Source organism: Manis pentadactyla, chromosome 11 (genome assembly GCF_030020395.1).
Source record: "Manis pentadactyla isolate mManPen7 chromosome 11, mManPen7.hap1, whole genome shotgun sequence".
Taxonomy (NCBI): domain Eukaryota; kingdom Metazoa; phylum Chordata; class Mammalia; order Pholidota; family Manidae; genus Manis; species Manis pentadactyla.
In genome coordinates this window covers 86,539,453-86,554,278 of record NC_080029.1, presented here as the reverse complement: position 1 = coordinate 86,554,278, position 14,826 = coordinate 86,539,453, and the positions used below count along the sequence as shown (strand labels likewise).

Below are 14,826 nucleotides of genomic sequence, written 5' to 3'. Positions count from 1 at the left end.
CAAGATGCTGTCCCTGACCACCCTACAAAAAAGATAAGCCTCCCCTTTCGCAGTATGGAAGGGACCTTAATGAAGTTTACTTCATAAAATTATCACCTGTATTCCCTATGAACGCAAAAGTTCCATGAGGTCAAGGATTTGTCTCTTCTGTTTGCTGATATGTTCCCAGGGCCTATAATAGTTCCTGGCACTACTTACTCAATTAACAAGTGATTTATTTAACCCTCTTAAGACCCCTATGAGGGAGGCACCATTAATTTTCCTAGTTTATGAGTAAAGAACCTGAGCCCTTCACAGTTTCATAGTTACTAATCCAGGGGGCCAAGGTTATAAGCCAGGACTGAGTCCAGAGCCCTTGCATTTTGCCACACCATTCTCCCATTGATCCTATACTCAGATCATGGTAATTGAAAGTTGGTGTAAAAATTATTCTTTAAGAATCCCAAAATTTAATGTATATGTGTGAACTGTTTCTCTGATGAGAATGTGTATTTATTGAAAACACAGTATTTCCATAAGAAAGTAAACTGACTCCCCCCATTCTCCCAAAAAAGGTGTCTTATGGAGCTAATAGAGGGTGATCCTGAAGAGCACATTTGTTCACATGGGCCAAGTGTTTCCTCCTGCAGAGTGGGCTGCTTCCCAAAGAATTAGCCTCTCTTAAAATGAATTATTAACCCTGGCATCCTGGCCGAATTCCCACTTGGATAGTCTAGGAACTGTTCAAAACTTGGAATCTATTGAAATTAGCCTGGCTTGATTGCAGTCTTTGCATTAATTGTGATATAATAGAGTTTCTCCAGAGATCTCTGCATATATTATTCTAATTTGTGTAGACTGGCTTTGTCTCGTAATTTTTTTTTAGTTTATTCTTCCCATCATGAAATATGTCCTGAATTTCTTTATAGGTTTTTTTTTATTTTTAGTTTTGCCACATGAATAACTGTAAGCTTTTTCCTTGGACTTGCCAAACCTTTTTCTCACTTGAATGACTAGTTAGTCTCTTGGTCATTATCACAGTGTGTGGTAGACATTATTCACTGGAAGCTTCCAGATTCTCCGCTCCCTTGCAGACGTGCAAGTGTAGTCTGGCTAGGGATAAGTTTCACTCAGTGGAATTTTTCTAATTGTTTCTTTCAAGTTCTCTGCCCTCAAGAAGCTGTTCTAGTGGGAGGTACATATATATATATATATTTTTTTTTAGAATTTAAAATAACTGACTTAATGGTAGAACTATTTAGGATTCCATATTCATCCTAAAATTGTAGTTACTAATTTCTTCAGGCAGTTTTGTTAAATGATATAGGCCATTTATTTGTCTTGGCTGTGAGCAGGCACTATAATGTCACTTACATTCAGAAGAGACAAAGAGTTAGGAGTTTAGTTAAACTACAAAATCATTTTGCTCAGCTAAAACTATAACAAATACCTTAGAAATCCATTGTGTTGCATGTTTTTGATGGTAACTGTAAACCTCATATAATTAATCAAATCTTGCCAACATCTGATGATTATTTCTTTCTATAAATAGGTCTTTTTTTGCCTTGAGTTGGTATAATCCAACTTTCAATGTAATGGATGGATCATGTTATAACGGGAACTTCAGCAATGTTTTCATATCCTAAGCTTTCTCTCTAATATATGTGAAAAATAAGAAAGAAGATTTTGTTAAAGAGCAAAAAATTAATCCTTGGAAACAGTTGGCCTCATAGATTTTCAGCATAGAGAAAGAAACTGAGAACTCACAGCTAAAGTCTTTGCATTTAATTCTCTCTGGATCACAAACAAGTGATCAGTCACTTGTGCTTCCTGAGTTTGATTCTTTACCTTTATCAAGTGAGATGAAACAATGAATATGAGCCATGTGCACTTAGAACTTCAGCAGCTAATATTAGAAAAATGCTTTGGAAATGACAGATGGAAAGAGCTAGAAATCCAACTGCTAATGGATTTACATGCTCCATCTCTCTCCTTCCAATCTATTTCTACCAGTAGTTTCCAAAAAATTTCCCGGGGCTCCACCTGAAGTGTGACCTGATGGCACCATAGTACATGTGTTTCCTGAGTTGGTTGAGTGTTTCTAAAATGTATCTACACGTTAAATTCAAATGTTTGTCCACTAGGGTAGTAAATCATGGAAAGTGTTACTGCCTTAGGTGTGATAGTCATATACTCCTGCCTCGACTATTGTTATAAGTTATGTGGGGCTTTCTACAGGTTTTTCCCTCCTACATCTTAGTCAAAAGGGGCCCAGAAGGAAACTATATAACTCCTTGCAGAAAAAAATTCAGATTCTCGATAGTGTAAATAAATTGATGGAGAGGATGCTTTTAAATCTGTGACACGCAGAAGCTCTCACCCCCTTACCACAGGCCTCCTCCTGGTTAGGTGGTTCTAGCTCCTAACATGAGAAGGTAAAAGCCTAAGTACTGACATTTCTCCTGCTCCCCACACACACTTGAAATGAGGCACTCCATGCTTCAGTCTCAGGTCAAGCACTGAAAAGTATTCATTCATCTTTTCATTTACCAAATATTTAGGGAGCTTTACTGTTCTTCCAAGTACTTTTATGCACATTGGGCATATAACAGTGAACATAACACAGAAGTGGAAATCCAAATGCTAATAAATCCATTGGGATGTTTTATTTGGCATTTCTTGTTCATAAACTTGTTCATAAAAGATTAGAAGAGCATTCGTCCACTGGGGGTATTAATTGCTTTGTGATCTTATGAAAGAACTCACTTTAGCAAGTAGCAAACTCCCTTAGTCATTCACCTTATAGTATTTATATTTACTATGAATTGTATTCCCAAATGTTCAAGGAGTTAAAGAAAGTAATGTCTCCATACTGAGAAGTGACTGGTGGTTACCATGGGGGAAAGCATTGGGGTGGGTGGGTGGGGAGGGGGAGGGGGATAAAGGGGCACAAGAATTCTCAGTCATGATGTAAGTCAGTCATGAGGATAGTAGTACAGGATGGAGAATGTAGTCAACAATTCTGTAACATCTTTTGATGTTGACAAGTAGTAACTACACTAGAGGGAGGTGAGGATTTAATAATATGGGTAACTGTTGAACCACTGTGTTGTATACTTGAAACCAATATAAGGTTGTATATCAATGACACTTCGATTTAAAAAAAAGAAGAAAGTAGTGTCTCCAGAGAGTGGTTCTAGGTTCTGTACCATCTTTAGCATTCCAACCGCTAAATGAAAAAGGGAGAATGTATTTAGAAGCTTAAGAAATGCAGAGAGCATAACTAGTCAAATGCCAAAACACTACTGTCAATCTCTAACTGTCTCCATTGCTCCAGACACCTTGTTTGGTAAATATCTAGTCCAGGACCTGGCAGCTCCCCATTAATGTTTATAAAATTGTGTAAGTATCACTATGACAAAAATGCATATAGGTTTATTCATTCTTCATCACAGTGTATTCCTAGGCCCTTTCAAAATTGGCTGGTCAGGTGAGAGAAAAGATGAAGATCTTATAAAGTAGTGCTTTATGGATTTCTTTCTGAATTTTCTTCTGATATTGTACACTATGAAAATTTTAAATGTTCAAATACCTGAATTGAAAAAGTCTTCCCTTTAGTTTCTGCCAGATCAGACTTGATACTGAACACATACTGACTGTGAGATGGGCCTGTCCAAAGGAGGGAGTGTTTGTCAGTCTAGTTTCTACCAGGATCTGGATCAAATCCAAGTCATGATCTTATGGGGGAATCAGAGCTGTGAGTTGAATGGTGATTTCTATCCACACTTTTGACCTCTTTGAGATGATTTTTGGTTCTTCCTATTTACCTCTTTATAAAAACCATCCTCCCTTATCTCTCCTAAGAAGATGCTCTTATTTAGATTTAGCATAATCAACATGTTCACGGTATATACATAAGAATACTACATTGGATTTACTTAATGGTTTTCTGCTAGAATCTAAAGGCTATTTGTGGCTTATTTCTTGCCATGTGGCAATCTGTAAGTGTTTTGCTAGCTCTTAGAAAACTAAACCCACACAGCTTATGTTGTATGAAGGTATATTTCCAGTTCCTCAAATAGGAGTATTTATATAATTTAAATAATGCATGTGATTGAGTCAGTAACACTGAAGGTGCCTTCAGACTTTACTTCAAACTACCTTGCTTCAAATGAAGAACTTAGTATTTTGTTATGGTCAAGTGGTCAACTCAACTTGCTCTGAAATAATGATGTTACTATGGTGGAATATGTATCAAACTTTAGTTCATCTACCAAAGATACAACATATGCAGAGGTCTCAGAAATGTTAGAGAGCTCTGCCCATTGTGTGGAAAAGCTGCAGATGGTGTGCAAACTATCTACACAGTCATCAGAATGGATGCTCAATTCATCGGAACAGATGCTGGCCACAATGGTTCATACCAGTTGAATTCAGCTACGTTAAAGATTTATCCTTTTTAAAGTCCAATTTTTGTGAAGACAGCCATTTTCAGGGCTTCTCAAAGCCTTGCAAGAAATATTTTCTTGCAAAAAAAGAATTACTTGTTTCTAAGAATGTAAAAGATACATTACTATCAATTTCTAATATACAAATCAAGAGGAATAAGAGGTAGCTACTGCTTTCTATAAAATCTTACCACTTACTATAAAATCTTAATGGATTTAAAAGCATATGAGCAGTGCAGTAATTTCACTTGTTCATATTGGTAATATGTCCCTCATTATTCCCTTCTTTTATCCAAGTCGATACACAAATGCAAACATAGTGGAGACATAATTGGAAGAACACTTTCTCCTGAGGTCAGCTTGGTGGCCCAAGCTAAGAGGAGCCTTTCCTCAATATTCTCTGCTTTGCTGTTCAAATTAAGAGCATAGACACATACTGATATTTAAGTAAGCTGTAAACATATTAGCATATATTCTTATTGTTGTGCCATGAAAACTTTCAATTTTTTGTCTATACTTCTAGTCAATGAATGTCAACGTCTCTGGATTTACTCAGCAGAGCAAATAATTATGGCAAAAGGTTCAAGGCTATCAAAAAATTTGGTTATTTCAGTATTCAATCACTTTTATTGTGATCACTGAACATTTAGTCTATAGATATCCAGAGTCACAAAGACATACATTTTTAGGTACAAATATATTTTTTCATTTTGTTTTGTTAGGACATGGATTAGATAGTCTAATTATTGGAAGAAATGTATTCCTAGGTACATTGAAAAGATATTTTGATGGTGTTCTACTTGCTGATCAGTTGATTTGCTCTAAATGCAAACTGGAAACTCACAAAGTGACTTTCTTCATTTGCTTAGAAACACTGAATTTCACATGGGTGTTCTAAAACCCCTGAAGCTTCAGTGAAACGGTAGCAGGGCCAGTACATGCACAAAGGCAGATAAATGTTGTGGCGGCACCTTGTTCTGTCTCCATCTCGACTAGTTAACTTTACCAAACAGGCTGTTCTAAAAAAGGGAAGGAAAAACAAATTGATAAGATAAAACTGTGGGGAATTCCAAAATAAATACTGCTAACTGAACTTTTTTGATGGCCCAGTTAAGAGTTTTCTTATGGTATCAGTTGGTGTCTTTCTTTACTTGGATAGTACATAAGTAAGATAAACACTTGGTCATATCTTTGTCTTACTTTTTTGTATTTGGTGGACAGGCTGATAATGATCTTTCTTCTGTATTAAAAAAATCAGATAAATTCCAAAACATTTGAATAATATGGAACAATAATCAAACAAGAAGAAAGTCAGTTTTTTAGCATGTCCCCTCCCTGCCAAACCGTGCCTTTTTTATAGAATACATCTAAGTATGAAGTAGTGTCCAGTGCTCATTCATACACCAAAAGCAGCTCTGTGCATGTTAGAGAAAGAAGCCATTTCGAGCCTCTGAACCAAGTTCCTAATGCTAGTGTTTTTACATCTTAGAATTTTTCTCTTGGGAAGCTGTGAAATTAAAGAATTAACTCATATTAAGTAGTTCTGTTTCCCAGAGCCACCCTGACCGAAACCGTCTCCATAATATGGAGCAAGAAATGGCCACTCACTTTCTAACCACTCCCGTCAGTCACCAGAAGTCATTGCTTTACAGCTACATCTTTCTTATTTTTATGACTTTTAACTTATCATTAACCCCGTTCTGTTATCCTGTACTCTGAGATGAGCAAAGAAGATAATATCCACAACATTTCCATTGCTTACTCTAGAGATAATAACTTTTTTGAAAAAAAGGTAACCTTCAGTTTCTTTAAACAACTCCTTCCTCTTTAATCCGTGTTAGCTTTCTCTTGTCAAATTGGACTTTCAGTGTGTTCTTAAGGTAAATCAGACACAATTATTTATAGCATAGTCCATGCAGATAAAGTTGGATTTAACATACGAGAATTGTTGATTATGGCTTTGTAAACTTGATTAATAATTCCTTAGTATTTACCCCGCATTTTTTTTACCCAGACTCTTTTTCATGTTATTAAAGAAATGTAATGGACTAATCGTTAATCCTCATTTCCTTCTAACTCAGTCTCATATGGCACTGTGTCTGGGCCTGTTAAGTAGGATTGTTGTCATAAGATTAGATACAAGTATCTCAGTTGTCTAGACATTATATAAGTCTCTACCACATACTTCAGATCCTTGTTTTAAAGGAACCCTTTAGCCTTTTTAACAAGAAGAAATTAAATGTTAGTGTAAAGTCCCTTGCATTTATTTCTTTTCCACTTCTTAGTGTCACCATCTGAATGTACCAATTTCTACTCAGTTCTCTACATATACGAAGTTTTCCTCTTATTTTAAATTGATTTTACATTGATTAAATTGATTTTCAGTGTTCCGTGTTTGATGGGGGTGAGATGTTGGTATTACCTGCCTCCTCAGATGTCCCCCTCCTTGAACCCCCCTTCCCATTGGTTGTCCAGCTTCCACCCCAACAAACTCTCTTCCTTTTGTTTCGAAATAGTATTGTTAGGATGCAAAGAATTCACTTGTTTGCAGTCTCAGACTTGATTAATTCAACAGGCATTTATTGATACATCTTGCATGCTAGACAATTCCCATAAACTCTATTGGAATCCATATTTCTAGGTAGAAATAATATGTTCCATAAGAAATGTTTTTCAGCAGTAATTAAATGTGAAATATCTCCTTGTTGGGGAAATCAGGGACAACTTAAAAAAGGAGGAGGCTGCTAAGTATGGGCAAGTCACTTCACGGAAGCTGGCCTGTTTCCTTAGGCATAAAATGAGGAAGTTCAAATGAGATGACCTCTAATGTCCTTTCTAGTTCTAAAACTCTGAGTCTGTGAGTTTTTCTTTTTCAGTTCACTGAAAAATCTAAATAGCCTAAACCTGTTTTGAAATCTATTTCAACAAATGATCCGGAAAGTAAATAAGCACAAAATTCAATTTTTTGGAAAAGTGGTCTGGCAATAGAACTGAGTAGCCCCATAAAATATTAATTTGGTCATAGTGTGGAAATGGGAAATGATTGTTAAATGAATCAAGGTCTTATTTGTGGCCCTTGGCTCATTTGGTAAGATTACCCATCAGCCGTGCAGGCAGCATAACATGCATGGCCAAGCAGCTCATGGAAGCGCCCTAACAAATGTTAAATAAAGTTATCTTTCTCTAGCCTTAGGACTATATTTCTGTTAATTTCAAAAACAAGACTGTGCTCAGCTTTAAATTCTTAGCCAATAGGAACATAATTATATTCTTTGTGCTTAAAATTCTGACTTCTTTCTACAAATACTTTCTAATATATATATTCTTGTGACTTTTTCGAAGTTTAAAAGTAGACTAAGCATTGATGGCATATGATATCACTTAATTTAATCACTCCTGCACGTATGAACTCCTTCTGTACCATTAGCATTTGCATGTGTACCGTTTCTCCTCGCAGATGCAAAAAGTGTTTCTCCTTAAGTCTTAAGACACTTACTTTTCTCTTTTAGTCATTAATTCTGGTTTCATAAAAAATTCCTTCTCCATGTTTCTATTTTATCTACATCTTGATACTAATAAATTTAATAACTGTTCTTAAAATCTCCGTATGATAATCCATCAGGCTCATTCACTATTCCCTTAGTTTATGACAGAAGACACTGGGCTTTTCTCTTTGCTCTCTTTAATGAGGCTTTCCTGCTATGGCTCTAAACATCAACCAAACATGTTAATCTCTTAGGATCTGGCTAGTATTAAAATCTCTGAAACCTTTTCTGAATTTAAAAATATGTGATTATTATAATTCAATCTATTTGCTTCCATGTGAACTCAAATGGAAATGAATCTCCTGAAATAGTCACAGTTTCTTCCTCCCAAATATACTCCTGGCATTAAAAAAAAAAAGTCAACCAACTAATTTAAATCTGACATCTGGGTTTCCATGACACCAAACACCTGGATGAAAAGTGAAAAATTCAGTAGATGTTTTCAAATATCTAAAAATTGTGTCGGTAAAACAGTTAAATGACTGTCTGAGTTTTTCCATTTTTATCTGGGCATTTATGCTTCACGTACATGATACCATCAGCCCTTTTTAATAGAAAATAATATAATTTCAGAAGTAATGCATTCACAAAAAAGTGTGTATTGAACACTAATTATGAAGGAAACACTGCTAAGTGATACAGAGTTCAAGGTTAAAGTCTTGAACTCTGTCCTTAAAAGTTTGCAGTCCAATGAGGGATGTAACACAAGTGCACTAATATACAGAATAACAGCCAGAGGAGGAGAGAAAGCACTGCAGAATTCTTCAAGGAGTGACTACTTCTGGCTGCGGAGGATTTTCCGCTGGATCCAGTATTTGCCCTGGCCATGGTGAGCATGCAGGGGAATGTTGTGACCAACAGTATTTGAAATACACTCTCCTTCAGCAGCTGAGAATTTTACTGAAATCAAAGAACCCTAAATTAGCTGGATGATTGCAAATAGTTTTGTGTCATTTTGCATGATCACAGTCTTTGGTTTCTGTAAGGTTTTTTAGTCTAAGTGTGTTTCTCAGGCATTTTGGTTAGTAAATTTATATTCATCTCCCTTAAGAGTTTCAATTTTACACAAGAAACATTGAATTTACTCTCTGTATGGTCATTTTGAGAAACATTATAAAAATTCTACCTTATGCTTTGTTTCTCTAATGTAGATATAAAATTTTCGTAGTTCCATATATCTTGCATGCTTAAACCTCAGTCTTCCAAGTTAGGTGATTTTTTAATCTACTGGGATCACAACTCTGATAAACGTTAAAAAAAAATCTCAGATCCCCAAGATCTTTGACACATTTGAGCAGAGTTTGTAGATATAGATGAAAGCAAAAAGGTTTGTGTCTCTGCTCCCCTTCCTCCTCCTCCCCCTCATCTTCTTTTTTCTTTTAAACAAGAAACAATCATTTTTAGCTGGATGGGAAAAGGGAATAAACTGAGAAAATTCTAGATAATCTCAATTGCACCATGTATTAGGACTGATTTATTGTCTCAAGTAACTGAAGACTAAAAGGTGGCTGGTTTTAGGTAAAGCTGATCCAAGTGAAGAAATGACATCAGGAATCCATTCTTTACATCTATTGGCTGTACCCTTGTCTACATAGGCTTCATTCTCAATCTGGATCTCTCCGTTTGGTGTTAACCATGGCTATCAGCAACTCTGGGCACACATTCTCCTGACTTAGTAACCCCAGTGGAAAGAGGTCATCTTTGACTGACTCCCATTAACTGAACTTGGATTTCATCTTCAATGCACTCAGTGCAGCCAGAATGATTAACCATGTTGATTGGCTAAGCCTGGTCAGCTGGCCACCCCTGAACGCATCCCTGAAGTACAATCAAAAGAAAGGGGGAATGGTATTTCAGTGAAAACCGTTGATGTTAGAGTGGAAAGTCCTCCACTAAGTGTCAGGAGGGCAGGCGGTTACCCCAGCTCTCTTCTCTGCCTGTCTAGACGACCTGGCATATGTTATTAACCCTTGCATGTCTTGGTTTTCTTACCTACATAAGTTAGGTCCCAGGCCACGGTTCTGTCTCCAGACCTTTCTGACTCTGATATTTTGTGGTTCTGATCTCAAGAACTAGGAACAGGAGTAGGAAACCCAGAAAATACAGAGATTTACAAGGAGTAACACAAAGCTAGAGGTGGACTGTGTTTCTTGTAGAAGTGCTTCAGGTACAAACCAAAGGTTAGCTTGGCAGAGGAAGAGCCCAGGGATTTTACTGCATCCTGATGTAGTGATTAGAAACTCAGACAACTTGAGATGGGTGGGGGAGGTAGAAGAGTGTGTCAGGGAGATTCAGAATTAACCATTATAAAATTTATTATTATGTCTATACATATTTTACTTCCTACATGTAGCTTTGTTAACCTCTTCATTTTACTATTATAGAGTGGATCTCAGGCACAATCTTGCTCAAGGTGATAGAACAACAGACAAAGCTTGAATGAGAACTCATGCCTATTTTTTTTCATTCTTTCTACAAATATTTAGATGCACCGAGAGAGTAGGGGATAAATACAGAAGTTTAAAATCAAGGCTTTACCCTCAGAAAGTTATACTTAATAAAGACAAGATATGTGAATAAGATATGACAATGAAAGGCTATAAAATTATGAATACAATTTTATAAATATATATTTATAAATTTAGCAGAAAGGAGACTACTTCTAACTATGAGGATGTGATGCGCTATAAATATCTTGTTTTATCTTCAAATTTCATATGTAGCATATATTCTAACCATAGCATAAGGTTTTTTGTTTATGTAAGAAAAAGGTGTTAGATTAATGACCACTGAATAAATTTGACATGCCAAGAAAACGCATTTTTAAATTCAGGGCTGTCTTCAGTGCATCTACTTGTACCTGCATTCAGTAAGCAGGTCCTAGAGCAATAAATGATATTTACCCAATGCAGTTTCATTGTCCACCTTAGGGAAGTTGCTTAGAGGGTTTCAGATATAGGGGCATCATCAGAATCAAGATCACCTGGATTAACTCTATACAATACATGAGATCTTAGAGTGGATTGAGGAAAAGGAAGTGGTCATCATAATGACCTGTTTCCAAATATTTGCTCAAACTGAGATTTTGTCCAGCAAGTTACTTGATCATTTGTCTCAATGTTTGCATTACATCATCACAGAAGTACTTTGACAAATTGCACGTTGTTCTTCAAAGAGCTCATCTAATAAGCTTCGTAGACCAGTGAGTGAGTCAAATTCATAGGTAGAAGGAACTTAAGAGGCAGGACTGATCCTAAAGATGTCCTGCTTTTAAAAATGGTGGAAGAGTTCGCATAAGGGAATATCTAAGTATCTCAAAAGGTTAAATTACTATGGTTTAAAAAAAAACATGGAGTGTATAAATTAATTACAATTACAATAAATTAATTATAGATTTTAAATTACTACCAGATTTTTAAAAATTATTTGAAGCCATATACTCTCAAACAGCATAGGAGTATATAAACAAACCCCCACCCCTATGCCCTATTCAACAGGAACCATTATTCAGTTTGTGTTTTTCCAGATGTTTTTCTTGCACTGCAAGCACAGATATGTATATATTTAATTTTTAAAATTTATTTATTTTACAGAAATGGGTAATGCATGTTCTACAATTGCCTATTTTCACTCAACAGTGTATAGGGAAAACCTTTTCATGAGAACTTCACATTCTATTTAACTATGACCCAGTTGATAAACAGTTTATTTCCTATTTTCACCTTCCAAATATTAATTTTTTCACTTATTATATACTTCTAATTCACAAGATGATTAGAAGTATTACTTGAAGTATTTTAAAATATCAGTATAAATCCATTCAACAAGAATAAAGTTCATGATAAATCAGTTCCAACTGGACATCATTGGAGAGGGGTTAATCATAAAAGATTATTATTGAGTGGTTTTGCCCCAAAATTGTTCCATCGATGTATTCTAATGATATTGTACATCGATTTCTATATACTTAATAAACCAGGGTAATCACCAAAGGGGGGAAAAGAAGGCCTAACTAAAGCTCAGTATCTCAAATCAAAATAATATCTTACTTTCATGTGAGTCTTTAGGAAAAGGAATTAAAAAATATTTTCTATCTATACTGAGTCATAAGCCATATATGTCTTAACTTTTTGAACAGTTGTCCATTGATAATATTCCACAGTAGCTTTAGAATTATTTTGAAATGTGAAAAACTTTGGCCTATGCTGGTTCTTTCTTGATGAAGGGAATCATCATCATCACTATTATGTTACAATATGTGTTCTTATGAGTAAGTTGAGCCACCTCTGGGCCACTGGACCAAAGTGGGTTGGCCCCCAACAGTGAACAGACTAAACTATAGCTTTAATCCAGGAATATGGAAACCGACAACAAATTATTGCTTGCGGTCTATTTCCAGTTTTCAAGTGCAAACATACCAAAGTTTATTTTAAATTTGAGCCAGTCAGACATTGAGTAATGTACATCAAAGAAGAAGTGAAGGCTTCCCATGTTTATTATTTCAATATGATGTCTGTTCTAATAAAGTAGATGAATGCACATGATAGACCATGTAGTAGAAATCCTCTAGTTCCACAGTTTGGCCTTAAATATATACATATATTTGTAAATTAATCCAGAGCACATTTCCATGGTTCCAGTTCCTCTGAAAGCTGATTGTTTTCCATCCCTTTTTAATTTTAGAAATATAGTGGCTGACTGCCAGAACACTTTCAGATAAACAGTCCACTCCACACATAAAAGGGGCATAGAATCATGAATGCTCAAAACCAGAGAACGTTATTTAAATAAGTTAAAGTTATTGTGGTCTTCTCCATTAATTAAAAAAAAAAAAGAGCCCTCTGTGCAAGGTGAATTTTGGTAAAGTCCCAGTTTTTGTAATGATTGTGGGTGGAATTTGTAACTGCTTTCACAGTGAAAGTGCAGCTCAGGGATTCCCAAGAATAAAATGTACTGTTTATGTTATTTTGTGGTCCTTTGACTGAATTTCTAATAACATCCTGGAAAGAATCCTTGTTAGTCAATCAAAATTCCTAGTCATACTTGAACGGATTGGCCCTCCACTAACATCACCTTTCTATTCTTGTGCTTTCTTGACATTCTAAATGTTTATCTCATCTAAATCTTCTCTGTGTCTGTGTCTATGTCTGCCTCTGTCTCTTACATGCACTAGCACGCACACACACACACACACACACACACACACACACGCTTTAGCCCACGTTCCGTCTAAACTGTCTTGGGCAAATGTGTCACAACAGTGAACAAGACTGAACACACAAAAAAGAAAACTGCATAAAGAAACAGCACACCAGATGACGTTACAACACAGATCTTCGTGCTCTTGCAATGAGTCCTTATATTCATTACCATTTTTTTGTTATTGGCAGAATTTATTTCCATTGGGTAAATAACCTATTAACCTAGGCTTTCAAAATCTCAGAAGGATGACAAGTCAGAAGGTCCTCCTCTGGAGTCTGGCAGGAAAATACCATGACAAGAAGGATTTGGGAATTTGTGTGTGTGTCATTTTCCCTCAACCAATGTTTTTTGCTCAATTAAAATCTGCACCCTAGGCCCTTTCCAGTTTGAAGCCATCCCTCTTGTCTGTGAGCTCATCCATTATCTCCATGACCAAAAGGAGACCAGAGGACAATTACATTGTTTGGGCAAGTCCGAGTGTGAGGCGTAGTATCTGTCGTGGTGGCAGAGTGCAGCACCTGACAGGCAACGATTGATGGCCAGGAATGAGTGTGAGTGGCCAAAGCAGCCTCATAGGATGCAAATTACTGACTGTGGATTCCAATTTATCCTGTTCATTTTTCTTGCCTGTGCTGAAGACCATTAGTGGTTTTTGAAGCAGTGAAGGGGTCATTACTAATGTGGGTAGGCTTGAAGCAGGAGGGGGAAGGAGGGGAAAAGCCTTCTGTAATTACACAGCTTTCAGGAACAGGCTGGAGGCCTTAGCCAAAAAAGTGTCAACACCTCGCAATCAGAAAAATTTATTTTCATTTTATGCTTAACCCATATTAACTCAACATTATCATCTTTCTTTGTTAACATTTGCAGAATATTAAAAGCCTGGCTTCTATATTAATACAAATCTAGTTAACCCCTTTTGCTATACAGGGGATTTTGTTTAACCTAATGGCATTTGGGTTTGCTGATAAGTAATTGCACACATTTTTGGATAATGTATGCTATTATAGAAGATGAAATACATGAAGAATAAAATCTTAGATGATTGAAAAACATTCACTCTCTCAAACACTGGAATGATTAGAATGCTCTGAATGGAATACTTTGTTGTTCATAATGCCACCTTTTAATAATGTTGACGGGAAATATTTATTCTTAAAGGCTTTTTAGCTCATGAATAACTTTGACATGCTGGATAAAAGTTTACTTTTCTGTTTCAGAAAACCAGTGAATTTAGAGCAGGAACTTACTTACTTAATAGATATGTTTTATAATTATGTACTTGCCAGCACAGTGTCTCTTAAAGTAAATGTATGATTCTAAAATAACAATCCTTGAATTCAGAATGAGAGAGGAAAGTGGTCTGATGATGGGATGATGCTTCTACATAAATGTGGCTGAATTGTGGTGGGAAGTAAAGAATTGAAAAACATTGAAACCTATGACTTTATTCTCTTACTGCCATACTATAAGGTAAAATTTAAAGTTCCTGTATGAGGCACTGCTCAAAATTGCCTCCTTGAGATGTGTGGTCACTATATGTGACCCCGTTAACCCAGTGCAGAAACCAGTAAAAAAATGTAAGCATCTCCCACTGTCCCTTAAAGGAGCCAATATAAATACACTGTCAGTAAACCATTGTAACTCAATCAGTT

The 14,826-nt window shown here is 36.0% G+C and overlaps 1 protein-coding gene across 10 annotated transcripts in view; it reads left to right on the top strand.

The window, feature by feature from the left end:
• Positions 1-14,826, top strand: part of MEIS2 (Meis homeobox 2) — a 196,077-nt gene that overhangs the window by 121,671 nt on the left and 59,580 nt on the right. The window lies entirely within an intron of this gene.